The 15912-nt window shown below is 37.7% G+C and overlaps 1 pseudogene; it reads left to right on the top strand.

Annotated features, from left to right (window-relative positions):
• The window catches only part of LOC134343760 (pituitary tumor-transforming gene 1 protein-interacting protein-like), a 79398-nt pseudogene extending 63817 nt beyond the window's left edge, over positions 1 to 15581 (top strand).
• Positions 15582 to 15912: the final 331 nt, after the last annotated feature.

Genomic DNA, 15912 nt, shown 5'->3' with positions numbered 1-15912 from the left:
CTAGCTACAGAAAGCGTTTACAAGCTGTGATACTTGCCAAAGGTGGTGTTACTAAGTACTGACCATGCAGGGTGCCTAAACTTTTGCTTCGGGCCCTTTTCCTTATTATTTTGAAACTGTAAAAGATGGAAATAAAAAAGTAGTCTTGCTTAAAATATTAAAGAGATGTGTCATCTTTAACTTCATGCCGTTTGGAAATCAGGTCATCGTTTACTTGCTTAGCTATTCACAATAACAGAATTTATGACCGGGGTGCCCAAACTTCTGCATGCCACTGTAGGCATGTATGTAATGGGTAGATGGAAGTAGATGGTGGGAGGGTAACAAGTGTTGGTAAGGGGTGGGGAAGGGACAGAAAAGGTGAACAAAGGAGGGAATTTGGGTATGGGGAAGGAGTGCAGGGGGTGTGAATTACCTAAAGTTAGAAAATTCAATGTTTATATTATTGGGATGTTGGCAACCAAGCAGAACATGAGGGGCTGTTTTCTGGTTTGCTTTTAACCTCACCATGACAGTGGAGAAAGCTAAGGACAGACAGTTTGATAGGAATTGGAAGAAGAGTTGAAATGACATGCAATTGGAAGCTTAAATTGGCTATTACAGGCAGAGAGTGAGTACTCTGCAAAACAGACATCAAGTCCATTTTTAGTGTCGCTTTCTTAGAAAAGGCCAAATTGCAAACACAGAATGCGTTGGAAGCAGGTTGAAGGATGTTCAGGTGAATCTCTGTTTCACTGTGCATCTAAAATCTGTGATAATTCTTAACTGGAAACAGAAATAGCCCAACTGGGTAATCAGTTCAAGGAGCAAAGCTCCAAATTAAAGATTCTTAATAAAAGACATGAAGATCTTTTTTACTTCATTATCTACTTGGATGGGATCTATTTTGTTGTATTAAGCTGAAAGGAAAATTCATTTGCTATCTCAGATATGTCACAGATTCTTTGAATGAATTATGTCAAAGTAGCGGCAATTAGCCCTAGACTTACCCCTTGAACTCCATCTCAAGTTCATGATTGGAACAACGCCTACAGGCTGATGTTGAATCTTTAGCGTGGGAAAGAATCCCAAAATTTCTCTCAGTTCTGTGGAGTATTGACAACAAACTGTTGGTAATTTTCCAGTATTCTCACAAAATTCCCACCATTATACCTTTTAATAAATAAATTTTAGTGGAACTTCATCCTTTAGAATGAATTCAAAGGTACAAAAGCAAGGAGGTTGCAGCAAAATTATTTACAAATGTTTAGTGAGCCCACATGGGAGCCTCACTTTGAACACTACTTTTTTAGTGTCAGTGTCTTGGCAAGCATGGAGTGGTGATTTACCAAAAGCGTGCCTACATGAGGGGTTTCTATAAATTGTGAGATTGGAAAAATAGGTTTGTGCTTTGAACAGACAGAACTATAGGGAGAATTTATTTCAGAGTAAACTTGATGGGTCTATTTCTGCTGGCTTTAAGTTCAATTACTGGAGGAGTCAGATTAAAGATAATTAGCAAAAAGTTCATAATTAGCAATGAGAAACTGTTTTGTTCATCAAGTTCATCCAGTCCAGAATGCAGTACTCAAAGAGGTCATAGAAACAGGTTTGGTGATCATTGTATATCCGGACATATGTTTGAAAAGAAGATATTTGCTGTCTTTGTGAAATTTGTGGAAGGGTTACGTGGAAGAAAAGACAACAATACAGTATATATGAAGAAGTGAATGGGCTCCTTGTGTCATTCCATGATGGAGAAATCTAATCTCCGAACGTTGTTAGGCAATTTTAAGCATAAATTCCAAAGCTAGGATTTATTTTAACTGGGAAAAGGAACATAGTGAGTGACATTGTTCATGTAGGCCCAGTGATTTTTTTTAAACCAGGGTTGGGTTACACATCTGTTTTTAATCAGTAACAGTATGTTGAACTTAGAACTCTTGCTGACGTTTCAATTTGTTTAGGTTATTCTTAGATGCTCAGTTACTGTGCTATTCACAATAACTTCTGCTAAGTTTCAAAAATATAAGTGTCATTCATTGAAGTAATGAGATTAAACGAAAATGGCATAGGTTTTGTGGTCAGCAGCATATTGTCAAAACTCAGTGGCCTTGATTTTTAGACTGCATTCATCAGTGATCTTCCTTGTATAAATTTGAAGAAAACATTGGGAAATTTTTTCACACCATGCTTTACAACGTCTGTACTGTGTAGCTCTAAAGCATTAACTCCTCCCACAGAATCAGAAGTAAAGGCATTACGCACTATCAGAGTTGTCCTGAGTTGTTCATGGAGGCAAGGCATGTCTAAACTTTTAAACCTTGAAGATGCATTTAACAAATCTAAGCTAATTGATCTATTAGATAATTACTTAAATGAAACATCCTTAGTCTTACTAAATTTTGATATATGAGAACTTATTTTAAGTCATTTTGAAATAATAAGCTTTTCAAAACCGTGCTAAATCTCTTGTAGCTGTTCTCTTCCATTAAAATCATTCCTTTGGACAGAAAGAGAACATTGCTTGCACTTCCTTGGACAATTTCGGAATTACTGTCAGTTTCATGTAGTTATGACAGTCGGTGAATACTGGTACCGTGATTGGAGATGTTATTAGTTATGCAGCACAAATCTTCAGCACTACAACTTGGTTGCTGACTCAACTTTGTGCTTTATTTGAAAGGCAACACCAAATAGTATAGAGCTTGCTAATTACAAGTTCACGGTCAAACTTTACACTTCTTGATTACACTTTATCTATTGTATTTTGTAGAAGATTTGCCATTGTTTGCAATTTTCACAGTGGAAAAGTATGTGATTAAGCTAGAGAGGTTGCAGGAAAGATTCACAAGGAGGTCAGTGCAGATGAAGTGTCTCACCCTAAAATGTTGGCTGTCCATGACTCTCCATAGATGATGCCTGATCTACTGATTTCTTCCATCATCTTGTGTTTTGCTCCAGATTCCAACATCTGCAGGTTTTTTTTACATGGAAGGTGGTTGGTATATGGCATGAGCTTCCAGAGCAGGATTAGGGTCAGGTACAACTATAATGTTTTTTAAAAATGGACAGGTACATGGATAGGAAAGGTTCAAATTAATATGGACTAAAATGGTTGCAATGGACAAGTTGAACAGAAGGCCCTTTTTCAGTGCTTTATAATTCTAAATCAACAAGTTCCTCTCACAATGAAAATACACCATTTGGTGTACACGCTATTCTCCCTTAGATCATCAAGAACCTGTACCTGAGCTCCAAACCAATGGTAGTCCAACTTTTAGAAATAGTCACATAATTCTCCTTTTTCAACTGAAATGCAGAAAATAGTTGGGGATAGTTTATTTTGATCCGGGTCTCTAATGGCTATGTTTGTCTGTAATTGCAATTCATAAATCTCCAATCTTCCATTTTGAACAATTTGCAATCGTGTGCCCATGTTGGTGGAGATAATATATTTTTGTATAATATGTAATTTAAATGATATATAATATAAAATATACAGTGGATTCCGGTTAATAAGGACACATCGGGACCAGTACATTTTGGTCCAATTAAGCAGCTGCCCCAGTTAGTTGAAGTTTCAACATGGAAATAAGTTCAAATTAAATTTATTATCGAAGTACATATACGTCACCATATGCAACCCTGAGATTCATTTTCTTGCAGGCATACTCAATAAATCCATAATAGATGAATAACCATAATAGAATCAATGAAAAACCTCTCCAACTTTGGCATTCAACCAGTGTGCAAAAGACAACAAACTATGCAATTACAAAAAGAAAGAAACAATAATATCCTAGCTATATATATGTGTTAATACTTTTGCATGGTACTATACTAGAACATGTTATTATTAAAAATGAGGCAGATATCTCAGCAAGTTTAGAGATGTCCACAGGGCCTCATAGAATCAGAATCAGGTTTATTATTACGGGCATGTGACATGAAATTTGTTAACTTAGCAGCAGCAGTTCAATGCAATACATAATCTAGCAGAGACAAAGAAAAAATAATAAATAAGATAAAAATAAACAAGTAAATCAATTGTGTATATTGAATATGTATTTAAAAATGTACAAAAAACAGAAATGCTGTATATTTTTAAAAAAGTGAGGTCCAATGCTTCAATGTCCATTTAGGAATCGGATGGCAGAGGGGAAGAAGCTGTTGTGACCGACAGGGAGTGAACTGATGTTATTACTGGTGCTGGACAGACTTTTAATACTTCACTGGCCATAGGTGATGTGCCAGATGGTTAGAAGACAGCAAATGTACCTTTACTCAAGAAGGACAGCAGGGATAAGCCAAGCAACTACAGGCCACTGAGTGTAAGGTCAGTGGTAGGGAAGCTGCTGATGAACAAGGTTAATCTACTCTTGGAGGTAGTCAGAATTACTCTGTTAGTAGGATCTATTCCTCAACCATCAAGCTTTTGAACCAGAGGGGGTAACTTCACTCATTTTCACTCACCCAACACTGAAGTTCCCACAATCTATGGACTCACATTCAAAGACTTTTCATCTCAGATTCTGGATATTTTGTTGTTTATTTATTATTATTATTTCATTTATTTTTTTCTTTTTGTATTTGCACAATTTGTTGTCTTTTGGCACATTAGTTGTTTGTCTTGTGTGTGTGATTTTTTTTTCATTGATTCCATTATGGGTTTTTTGTATTTCCTGTGAATGCCTGCAAGAAAATGAATCTCAGGGTTGTACATGATGACAAATATGTAGTTTGATAAATTTACTTTGAACTTTGAACTTTACACTGGATTTTTTGAAGTGGTAACAAGATGCGCTGAATAAAGGTAATGTGAGTTGATGTGATCTTTAAGGCCTTTGCAATGTAGGAAATTGGTCCAAATGGTAAGAACCCATATGATCCAAAGCAAGTTGACAAATTGGCTTGGTAGTAGCAGACACATGGGAACGATGGAGCGTTGTTTTTCTGATTGGAAATCTCTGACCAATGATTAACCAAAAGGTTTGATGCTGAGGCTGTTGTCAATTGTTTTGTACACTAGTAATTAGAATGTGAGTGATGGGACACAGAAATTAGTGACAGTGGTGTTAGCGGGAGGACAGACTTAGGCTACACAATGATTTTGAAGAGTTGGTAAGATGAGCAGAGCATGGCAGATAGAATTTATCCTGATAAGAGCACACTACAGAAGGCCGATACCTTTGTGGAGGACCAATAGGGGTAGACATATGGAGTATTGAGAGATAGAGGGACCTAGATGCAAAAGTCGTAACAATCCCTGAAACACAAAGCAGTGTAGAAAGAGTATGCCTTCATCAAATGAGGCATAGAAACTAAGAGCATCAAGGATATATTATAACATTGGTCATAGCAACGGTATATTTTACATTTCTGGTCACTACACTGGAGGAAGGATATGAATGCTCTGGGGAGAATGTCAAGAGGATTCACCAGGTTATTGCTGGGGTGGAGTGTTTGATTAGGAGAGACTGGATAAGCAGGTTTGCTTTTCTTGAAGTTGGAGAGACCGAGGAGAGACCTGATAGAGGTGTGCAGAATTATGAGGGGCATAAATAGGGTACACAGAAGATAGAAAATTACAACACAAAGAATGGGTCTTCAGACCACCCTTTCTGCACTGGCCATGAAGCAAGCATAAATTAATCTTGTCTGCCTGCACATGGTCTATATCGCTCTGTTTTCTGCCTAGTCATGTGCTTCTTAAACATTGTTTTCATATCTGCTTTCACCACTTCCCATTGATGCTTGTGTAAAAGAAATTGCCTCACAAATCTCCTTTAAACTCTTCCCCCCTCACTTTAAATCTGTGATCTTCAGTTTTTGACATTTTTACCCCAAGGTCTTGGTTTGATCCCGACCTTGGGCATGACTATGTGGAAATTTGCGTGTTCTTCCTGTGACTTGCCTCACTCATTTCGGAGATGTGCTGTAGTTTAATTAGCTACTCTTAGATCGTTCCAAAGGCCAGGTAAGACAGCCACAGGAGTAATGTGGACAGCAAGCTGGATTGAGAGAGGCTGAATAGTTTGGGACTTTTTTAATGAGCATAGGAGAAGGAAGGGTGAACTTAAATGGGGTATATAAAATCAAGAGGGGCATAGACAGAGTCAATGTTCACAATCTTTTTGCCGGGTTAGGGAATCGAGAACTAGAGGACATCGGTTTAGGATGAAGGGAGAGACTTAACAGGAACCTTAGTGGCAACTTCTTCACCCAGAGAGTGGTCAGTATATGAAGTGAGCTGTCAGTTGAGGCAGGTACATTAACAACATTTAAAAGATATTTGGACAGCTAAGTGGATAGGGAAAAGTTTAGAGAGATATGGGGCTTTGCTTAGATGGGAAACATAGACCAGTTGGACCTAAGGGCCAATTTCCATGCTGTGTGTCTGTCTGTACAGCTCAGATGCAGTGAATGATGAAATAACCCAAATTTTGAGGGCATAGGTATACAGGAAAAAAGATTTTTAAAGGATCTGAGGGCAATTTTTCCATTATAAAGGAAGATGGGTTTTGGAATGAGCACCAAAGAAAGTGGTAGAGATGGATATAATTACAAAGTTTAGAAGGAATTTGATAGGTAAGGTTTAGAGAATGTGGACCAAGCAGGGGGTAATAGGACTAGCTCAAGTAGACAACTTAGTTGTTCTAGACAAACTGGGCTGAAGAGCCTATTTCCGTGCCCTATAACTCAGTAGGTACATTTAATGTCAGAGAAAAGTATACAATATACATCCTGAAATTCTTTTATTTTGCACACATACAGGAAAACAGGAGTACCCCGAAGAATGAATGACGGTTAAATGTTAGAACGCCAAAGCCCCCCCAACTTCCCCCTCCTGCGCACAAGCAGCAGCAAAGTAATGGCCCCCCCACCCAGCAAAAAGCATTAGCACCTCCCCACCAAGCACTCAAGTGTGCAGCAAAGCATCAATAAAGATGCAGTACCCCAAAGACCAGGGGTCCCAACCTTTTTGCACCGCGGACCGGTTTAATATTGACAATATTCTTGTGGGGCGGGGGTGGGGGTTTGTTAACCACAACCAGAATATGGGTGATAAGTCAACTATAAGTCACTTATAAGTAGACACTCAATTTCGTCTAATAGGGTTTATCTAACGAATTTAATATTAAACACAGCGCATATTTTCCTTGCATGAATATTGATAAGTCAATTATAAGTCAATAGCATCGTAACATTTTAAGTAACGTTTGGATATTAAACACACTTCATATTTTCCTCGTATGAACATATAAAATCATTGCACACACCAATATCGCTGAATCAGTGGGAGCCCTGGGCTTGTTTTCCTGCAACAAGATGGTCCTATCGAGGGGTGATGGGAGACAGCAATACTCAAAGGGGGTTCCTTATGTCCAGTCTATTCCGCAATTTAGTTTTCGTTGCATTCATTGCAGAAAATTCGGCTTCACGGCGATATGATGTTGGAAATGGAAGCAACGTTTTCAGTGCTTTTGTAGCTATCTCAGGATATTCAGCCTTGACTTTGATCCAGAAAGCCGGCAGAGATGTTATGTCAAACATACTTTTCAGCCCACCGTTATTTGCAAGCTCGAGGAGTTGATCTTTTTCCCGCGCTGACATGGATGATTCACTAGGGACATCCACAAATGGGTCACGGACCCATTCCTTTGCACGTCTTGGGTCACTGATGACCTCATGTGCGTTCAAGTTCAACAGTGCATGACAGAATGAGGAAAGGTGCAGCTGACTCATATCGTTTCATATCGCCAAATCATATCGTTTCCTTGCGGCCCGCTAATGCATGCTTTGCGGCCCAGTACCGGTCCACGGCGTGGTGGTTGGGGATGACTGCCGAAGACTACCCATTCACCTGGTATTAAACATGCCACAGGGTCTCTCTCTCCCTAATAAGGGAAAAAGGGGTGTCCACCTTTCACAGCGAGACATAACAAAACAACTCGCTGATTTATGGTGTTAAAAGTCGGTTGCGTTGCTTTTTCTGAGCTCTGTGCCCAAAGAACTCAGGTCTCTGGGCATGCAGCCAGCTTGCTGCTTTTGATCTTCCGTGTACTCTCACGACACATCAGGCGGAGGCACCAGCCTTGAACCCGCCCGCCTCCAGAGTCATGAAAATCTGGCACGCTGAAGGCAAGCTAGTCTTCCAGGCTGCTTCCTTGGCATATCAAAAAGCAGCCGGTCCCATTTCCGCAAAGATCCGAAGTCAGCGTGTAATTCCAGGTCAGGGTCTTCAAATAAACCCTGAAAGGGGAAAAGGAGATATCAAAGATAGAAATAGAACTGTTTCCAAAGATGTAAGCAAAGTAATCGTCGTTAGGTGCCATCGTCCTCCTAAGCTCCGCCCAATTTGTGATTTCATATCACATATCTCAGCAGATCTCTGACAGCTCATGTTTCAGGTTTTAGCTTCCAGTTGTCTTCATTGATGCAATTAGGATTTTAGTGGAGTTTCTGTTTTGCCTGGTTCATTCATTGCTCATTTCGTTGTTGTTGGCTCCAGTTTTATATAATCAGCTCAGACATTCCACTTCTATTTTTATGTTAAGTGGATTTCAAGGTTGAAATTAAATTCTGGAACTTTCTCTGTTGCATTCTCATTATTCACTATGTCTTTGGCAATAAATGAGGGGTGTACACAATTTCTTAAACTGTTGGAATAGTATTTCCTGGCAACAGCAGTCTGCTTGTATGAATTACCTTTCCACTAGGAAACCCACACTTGTTTAGATACCTTGGTGATACTTGTGCATAAAAATGCCTTCAAACATATAACATAAGAACTAGGAGCAGAGTAGGCCAACTTGCCTGTTGAGTCTGGTCCGCCATTCAATAAGATCATGACTGATTTGGCCGTGGGAACAGCTCCACCAACCTGCCTTTTCCTCATAACACTTAATTCCCTTGCTAAACAAAATCATAACTCTTTATAAATGATTTTTGTATCCCTTTATAAATCTTGTCCATGATGTTGAAAAACGTCTATGCCACCACATCATATGTGAGCACCCTTAAAAAAACGGAAAGGAAAGCTATGTGGACAAACATCCCGGCTCCTGTGTTTTTCCTTCGACTGGTCTCTGGTATTACAAAACATGGCAAAGACCCTCTATCAAGGTGTGTTAGGGAAAGTTTAAAGTTAACTTATGAGGCAAATTTTCTGCACAGGGAATGGAGAGTGCCTGGAATCTGCTGCTAAGGAAAGTGGTAGAAGCAGATATAATAGCAACTTTTAAGTGGCATTTCGACAGATACATGAACAGGCAGGCAATGCGAGGATATATATACAATGTGCAAACAGATAGAAATAGTTTAAATTGATATCAATGGCTGGCATAGACATTGTTAGCTGAAGGTACTGTTCCTTTGTTCTACTCTTTTGTGTTTAAAATTCTTGTCTGACTGAGTGCAGATCCAAAAATTCTCAAGCAGCTTGACACATACAGGATAGAGCAGCCTGCTTGATTGTTACCCCTTTTAGCACCTTATTGGGTCATCTCCTACACCACCAATGGACAGTGGTTGCAATGTATATTGACTACAGAATGCACTGTCTAAACCTACAATCTGTACTACCTAGAAGGACAAGGGCAACTTTGCATGGGAATATTATGATTTGCAGGCTCACCTCCATGTCACACTCCATCCAGACTTGAATTGTATTTCTATCCAGCACTGCAGTGATCAAGAATAGGGCTTATCACCACTTTCTCAAGAACAATTAGGATGTGCAACAAATTCTGGCCTTGCAAATGACGACGTGTTCTGAAAAATAAATAAGCATAAAGAAGGCTCTCGCCTTCTGTGGTGTACTTTTGAACACTGTGGTTGACTTTGTCTTCATTACCAACTCTATTTATTATTTTATTTATTTAGCGATATGGCATCCGTGCCATATCAAGGCCCTTCAAGCCATGCCTCCCCAGCAACCCCACAACCCAGATTTATCTTAACCTAATCACAAGATAATCTACAAGCAAGCAGTTAACCGACCTGGTACCTCTTCAGCCTGTGGGAGGAAACCAGAGCTCCCGGGGAAAACCCACACATTCCACGAGGAGGACGTACAGAGAGTCCTTACAGAATGGCAGCAGAAATGAACTCTAAATTCTGGAATGCCCCAAGCTGTAATAGTGTCATGCTAACCATGCCAGTCTTGATTAGTGTAGCATTTAGCAGTACATTCCAGATCCTAACCACTGTTTGTAAAAAAAAATAAATAAATCTGAAGTCCTCAAGTCACTTTTGGTTCTTTTATCAGTCACTTTCATTTAGCTCATGTTCTTGAGCATTCAACTGATGGGAATGGTTTCTATCTGTTTGCTGTCCTTGTCCACATAACTGTGGTTTCAAATATCCTGGAACCATGTTGGTAAATTTCATCTGCACTCTCTAAAGTTTCATCACAGGCTCCTTTGTTCCAGGAGAACAACCCCAGCTTCCTCAGTTTATCCATTAATCTGGAGTGCATCCCTGGAATCATAATGGTAAATCTTTCTCACCTTCTCTCTTGCCTTTACATCTTTACAAAAGGGTGGTACTCAAAACTGTACACTATACTGTACTTCAATTGAGGCCAAACAAATGTTTTATAAAAATTATCACAACTTTCTTGGTTGAGTACTCTCTACTTCTCATGAAGACTCGAATGCAACTGCTCTGCCACTTCCATTGAGCGTACGCATATAACAGCTCAAACGCTTCTCTTCTTCAAATCGCAAACAACAGGAATTCTGCAGATGCTGGAGATTCAAGCAACACACATCAAAGTTGCTGGTGAACGCAGCAGGCCAGGCAGCATCTCTAGGAAGAGGTACAGTCGACGTTTCAGGCCAAGACATTTCGTCACCTGACGCATCCTAGAGATGCTGCCTGGCCTGCTGCATTCACCAGCAAATTTGATGTGTGTTGCTCTTCTTCAAGTGGTCGTTTGCTAGAGATTCTGAGCAGTCATTGGGATTGTTGCATTTCTTTTCAGAGTTGTATCTTTTCTCTGTTTGCCTGGTAATCTCTTTCCATGATATCTTTTAGCAGTGTTGCTGAGCATGTGAATGATGCGGCATACTCAACACAACTGGCTGAAAGTAACTGGAGCCTCAGTACTGTATAGGTTGGCATGATAAAGGACACTGATTCTGATTTACTTGTCCTTCCAACCAGCACTTCATTATTCAACAAGAAAATTTCGTCAAGTTGGTTAGACATGTTTTCTGAACATAAGAACTAGAAAAGTATTGGAAAAGTCTGATATTTGGTTTCTGAATTCTTTATTGTACTTTATTTCTGTTAATTTCTGTTAATTTTATTTCAGGTCTTTCTGAACCAGTCTTTCACAGGTTTGAGAATGAATAGAGTTTTGAAGTTTAACCGGACTTTGAAGACTGCCTAAATGGATTTCAGTGGTGTCCATCTGTTGTTTCAATATTTAGTTAATACTTCCATCATTACATACTTGTATTTAACAAATACATCTTGCTACACCCTTCAGAATACTAGGACTATTACCACTAAATGTTAAATCAAAATCAAATTATGAAGCCAAAAGAAATTATGAGAGCTGTCCACCACAGGAAAGGAGGCACGGTTTAGACCATGGATTAATTGTAGCATTAGTTACTAAAGCATTGATGTTTACATAATTTATAACATCATAGTAGTTAAATTAAGACATTAAAATTAATACAGAAAAGTACAACTGTAAAGGTAAAAAATAAATTATGATTTAAAGAAAACAACAAAAGCACTGAAATTGAGCTCAACTACCTAATTGTTTAAAATAAAAAAAAATTTAGAAGTCATCTGTCCATAAAAGTGGTCTTGAACATGAAGGAGGGGAAACTCTGGCATTTCTTAGTGCCCAGTAAGCTCTTAAGCGGTGCATGCAGTTACTGGACCTTACCAACATCATCAGCAAATTATTCATAAAAGCAGTCCATCTTCATTGCAATAGTTCATTGCAAATTCAATCCAAAAATTGTTATGTCTGATGATCTTAGAGTTTCGATAGGTATAAATGTCCTGAAAATGTGGCCCAGGGTTTTCTTTGTCATCCAGCAGTGCCCACAGGGTTTATTCTTTCTACATCTAGGCAGCCCAACATTACTTTTAATGGGGTAAGTATTTGATACTTAAAACCAAATATGTTGAATTGCTAAATTAGATTGTTTATACGGGATATGATGCTTTATCCAATCGTTTTTAAAGTATGTTAACCTGACCATCTGGGGCTGTAATATTAATTTTTGCAAAATAACACTGACAAAGTATCAATAACACTAACAACCAAATCATTCACCATACTTCGAAAACATTTCAATTTATTATATCTAATAATCATATCTTTGAGATTAATACCCACTTATTCAAACACATAGAAGGTCAGGCCATTACTCACATTATTTTAATTTCCTTTTTGAGACAAGGATCTACACTTGAAAAATGAACATTCCTAGTCCTCAATCAGAAGCTTTCCAGTATGAAATTCAATGATAGTTACAGCTCAGCAAATGTAAGAACTTTCTGATAAAGAGTTTCTAATAGTGAGTTTTAATTAAGTATTCTGTGATGCCTTACGTAAAATCAGCAAGTACTGTAATAAAAGTAAAGAATTAGAAAATCTGTTAAAAATTTCAGTTATCTGCTTAGGCTGTCACCTGGCCTTTGACAAATTGTGAGACCATCTCTCTAATTTCTCCCACTAACTACTGAATCTCGTCAAATCCACGGATCTACACAGCCGCCCAAATCTTGAAAACAACTCAGAGCATTAAAAAGACAAGTTCAGTATTACTGATTTTCTGGTTCTGAACAGCATTAAAAAATAATGTTTTATTTTTGAATACAGTGAATTGTGGTTAACTGGGACACATCAGGACCAGTACATTTTGGCCCAGTTAAAACGGCTGCCTCAATTAGCTGAAGTTTCATGGAAATACTTAAAAAGGTGTTTTAAAAAAAAGTCAAACTGAGTAACAAATTATGTATTTAAATTAAATACAGAACAGATTAGAAACTACCAATAGTACTACAGTACTATAAAACTATATTAGTTCCTAATAGTTATCAATGGAGGAATTCATCCAGTGTATCCTGTCACATTCTTTTGACTGTAAATGGACCAACTCAGACACCTAGTGCAAGTAATGGACTGCCTTCATACAATGTAGTCGACGATTAAATCCTCCAAATCTTCATTTTCATTGCGACTTTCAAGATGATTGTTGATACCTTCAAGTTCTTCGTAGATGCTAACTTGTTGAAGTAGTCAAATTGTTTAATTTTCATTCCCGGCCGTCGTTGGTATCTCCAAGCCTGAAAGTTTGAAACTGCAATGAGCAAAACAGTTCTGAATTGTCTTGCTGCTTATTTCTTGCCAGCTGTCAGTGACAAAAATCACTGCTTTATGAACACAAACATACACAACTACTATTTTTAGAACTACTCATTAAGCATGGAGTAGCGTCAAATGGCCGCACAAGTGTGCACGACTGATGCTAGTTAGAACCTGTTCGGCAACAGTCTCCTGCCATGTTTAAGCGGCATAGTGTCCCAAATAAACTAATGGAATCCTGTCAATTTTCTTGATGAGTTTTTGTACTTTAAGAGTTGTGCCAAAGTAGTACAGCCTATATCACTATGATCTAGATGAGAAATACACATCCAACTTTCTAAATTCTAAATAATAGAATTAAAGGTCTGTGACTTCATGAAATGAAATAGGTGAAAGTGAGTCACCTTACTTGACCCCCTATTAATAGAAATGGGCTCAGTTTTAGCTTTATTTCCACTGAATATCATAGTCAAGTTTGTCATGTCAATATGTCCATAACAAGGCTAGTAAAATGCTTATTGACCTCTGTATGACCCAAAGCTTTACAATTTGTTTGTGTTCCATGGAGTTAAAAGCTTTTACAAGGTCTGGAAAAACAACTGAAGATTTTTGCAGGTCCTGTTAGTCCAAATATTAATTTATTTTAAATGATTATGTTTTGGTTGTATTCAATGGTGTATATACTGCAGCTGTTAAACAAAAATTTTCATAGCCTCCACTAGTTGTTTGGCTAATAATCTTGATTCACAGTCCTGAGGAAAATGGAATAGGCCTTTAATAATTGATGTTCTGTAATTTAACAGTTTTCAGATTTGGGAATTGGAATTCTCAGACAGTCATTGATTTTATCAGATACTTGTCCTGTTTAATCTAAGAAGATAAAATTCTCTCTGCTCTTTTTTTGTGTCCACCTTCCCAGATCAGCAGCTGTATCATTTTTAAAACTGCCAAAGGTCTCCCTGGGCCACACTGACTGCCACTAACAAATTTTCATTCCTTGCACTGGTGGGACGTGGGCTGAACCAGACATTTGTTTATTTGTTAGAAGTCACAAACCAAGACACATAAAGCTCTAATTTCTAAAGGACCTGTGACATTGACCGGACCTCTGTTTCATTAACTGGACCTTAAGTTCTGCATGATCATAGACTCATCAATAACTTCTAGCAGGTCCACTTAGATAACAAATTATTGCCCCTAATTAACCATCTGGAGGTAAAACCAAACAGTGAAAAATTATATCTCATTAAAGATGATAGGTGTCCTGTTGGTGGGTGAGGCCACTACCCTATTTGTAGATCTTAATTAGAACAAAAGGAATTTGTCTATTTCTGTATTAGTACTTAGTTCCAATGAAAGCTCTTAATTGATGTCATGTTTGCATTGCAAATCTTAAGTATTAAAACCCTGAAATATTGATGAACTAACAGTTAGAAATATACCAAATTGCCTTTTTAAAGTTAGATGTACTTCTGATTTCCAAAATCAGGTGGTGGTAATTGTATCTTTTTAACAAAATCAACAATTATATATTTTCAGCAAATTGGTAATTGCAATGAATGTATTTTTAAATATTTATCTTAATTTTCTTTCTACAGTATTGATTGTATAAGAATTAAAAAAAACATTGTGTTCTTGACTTTATTTTAATATTGCACATTTGATGTTTTAAAAAGCATAGGCTGCATTTGATTATTTTTGCCATGTAATACAACTTATCAATGCTGGAAGCTTAGTTATACTCATGTTTTGTAGAGATGGATAGTATCACAACTGGACTATTTTCAGAGTTACCAGTATATACTTTGCATATAGGACAAAATCATATTAGTCTTTTGGTAATCATGAAGACTGTAAATTTAAATGCAAGCAAAAAGGCTTATTGAAAATTGCACTGCAATAATTAACAACATAACAGAAATGGACTGGTTAAAAATGAGATGTGTTTATCACCATAACAACTTGTATTATGAATATTGATATCTACTTTTAAAGAATTAAATGGTATGCATTTGTCACATAGGTTATTTGGAAAGTTATGTTAGATAAAATACACGCATTTAGGCATTCAGATTCTCAAGAATTTTTTAAACTTTGTCAACAAAAAGGGTATTGCATTCTGTTTTTTCTCTGGTAGAAATCAAATAGATGATTTGTTAGTAATGTCTATAAATGACAAAATAAATGATTAAACAAACAGATGTTTCTTCACATGTGTAGACCTGTTCCTTCCTTTTCATTGTAATAAAAATAAATATTATGTACAAAATTTGCTGTCTTGACTGAAGCTTTGTGACTTGCTGGGCAAACATGAGCCATATCCATTTTGAGCAGTGATTTAATTTGATGTACTGGACCAAATAGTTCAGTTGTCCCTTGCTGCATGTCCTTAATTCAGAAAGTGAAGTAAAAGACTAAGTGCCTGATGTCCAATTATGGGGGTTGCCATCCTGTGACTGGAGAACCAAAACAGAAAATCCTGAGACCTGAAAATAGGGTGAGTATTTGAGAAAAACATCTGTGGCTTTCATCATTATACTTAGTTGAAAAATCTTTAATCTGTGCAACACCCTGGCTTGGCCCCAGAATTG

The sequence above is a fragment of the Mobula hypostoma genome, chromosome 3 (assembly GCF_963921235.1).
Source record: "Mobula hypostoma chromosome 3, sMobHyp1.1, whole genome shotgun sequence".
NCBI lineage: Eukaryota > Metazoa > Chordata > Chondrichthyes > Myliobatiformes > Myliobatidae > Mobula > Mobula hypostoma.
Note: the sequence above shows the minus strand (reverse complement) of the source record. Positions and strands in the feature narration are given on the sequence as shown.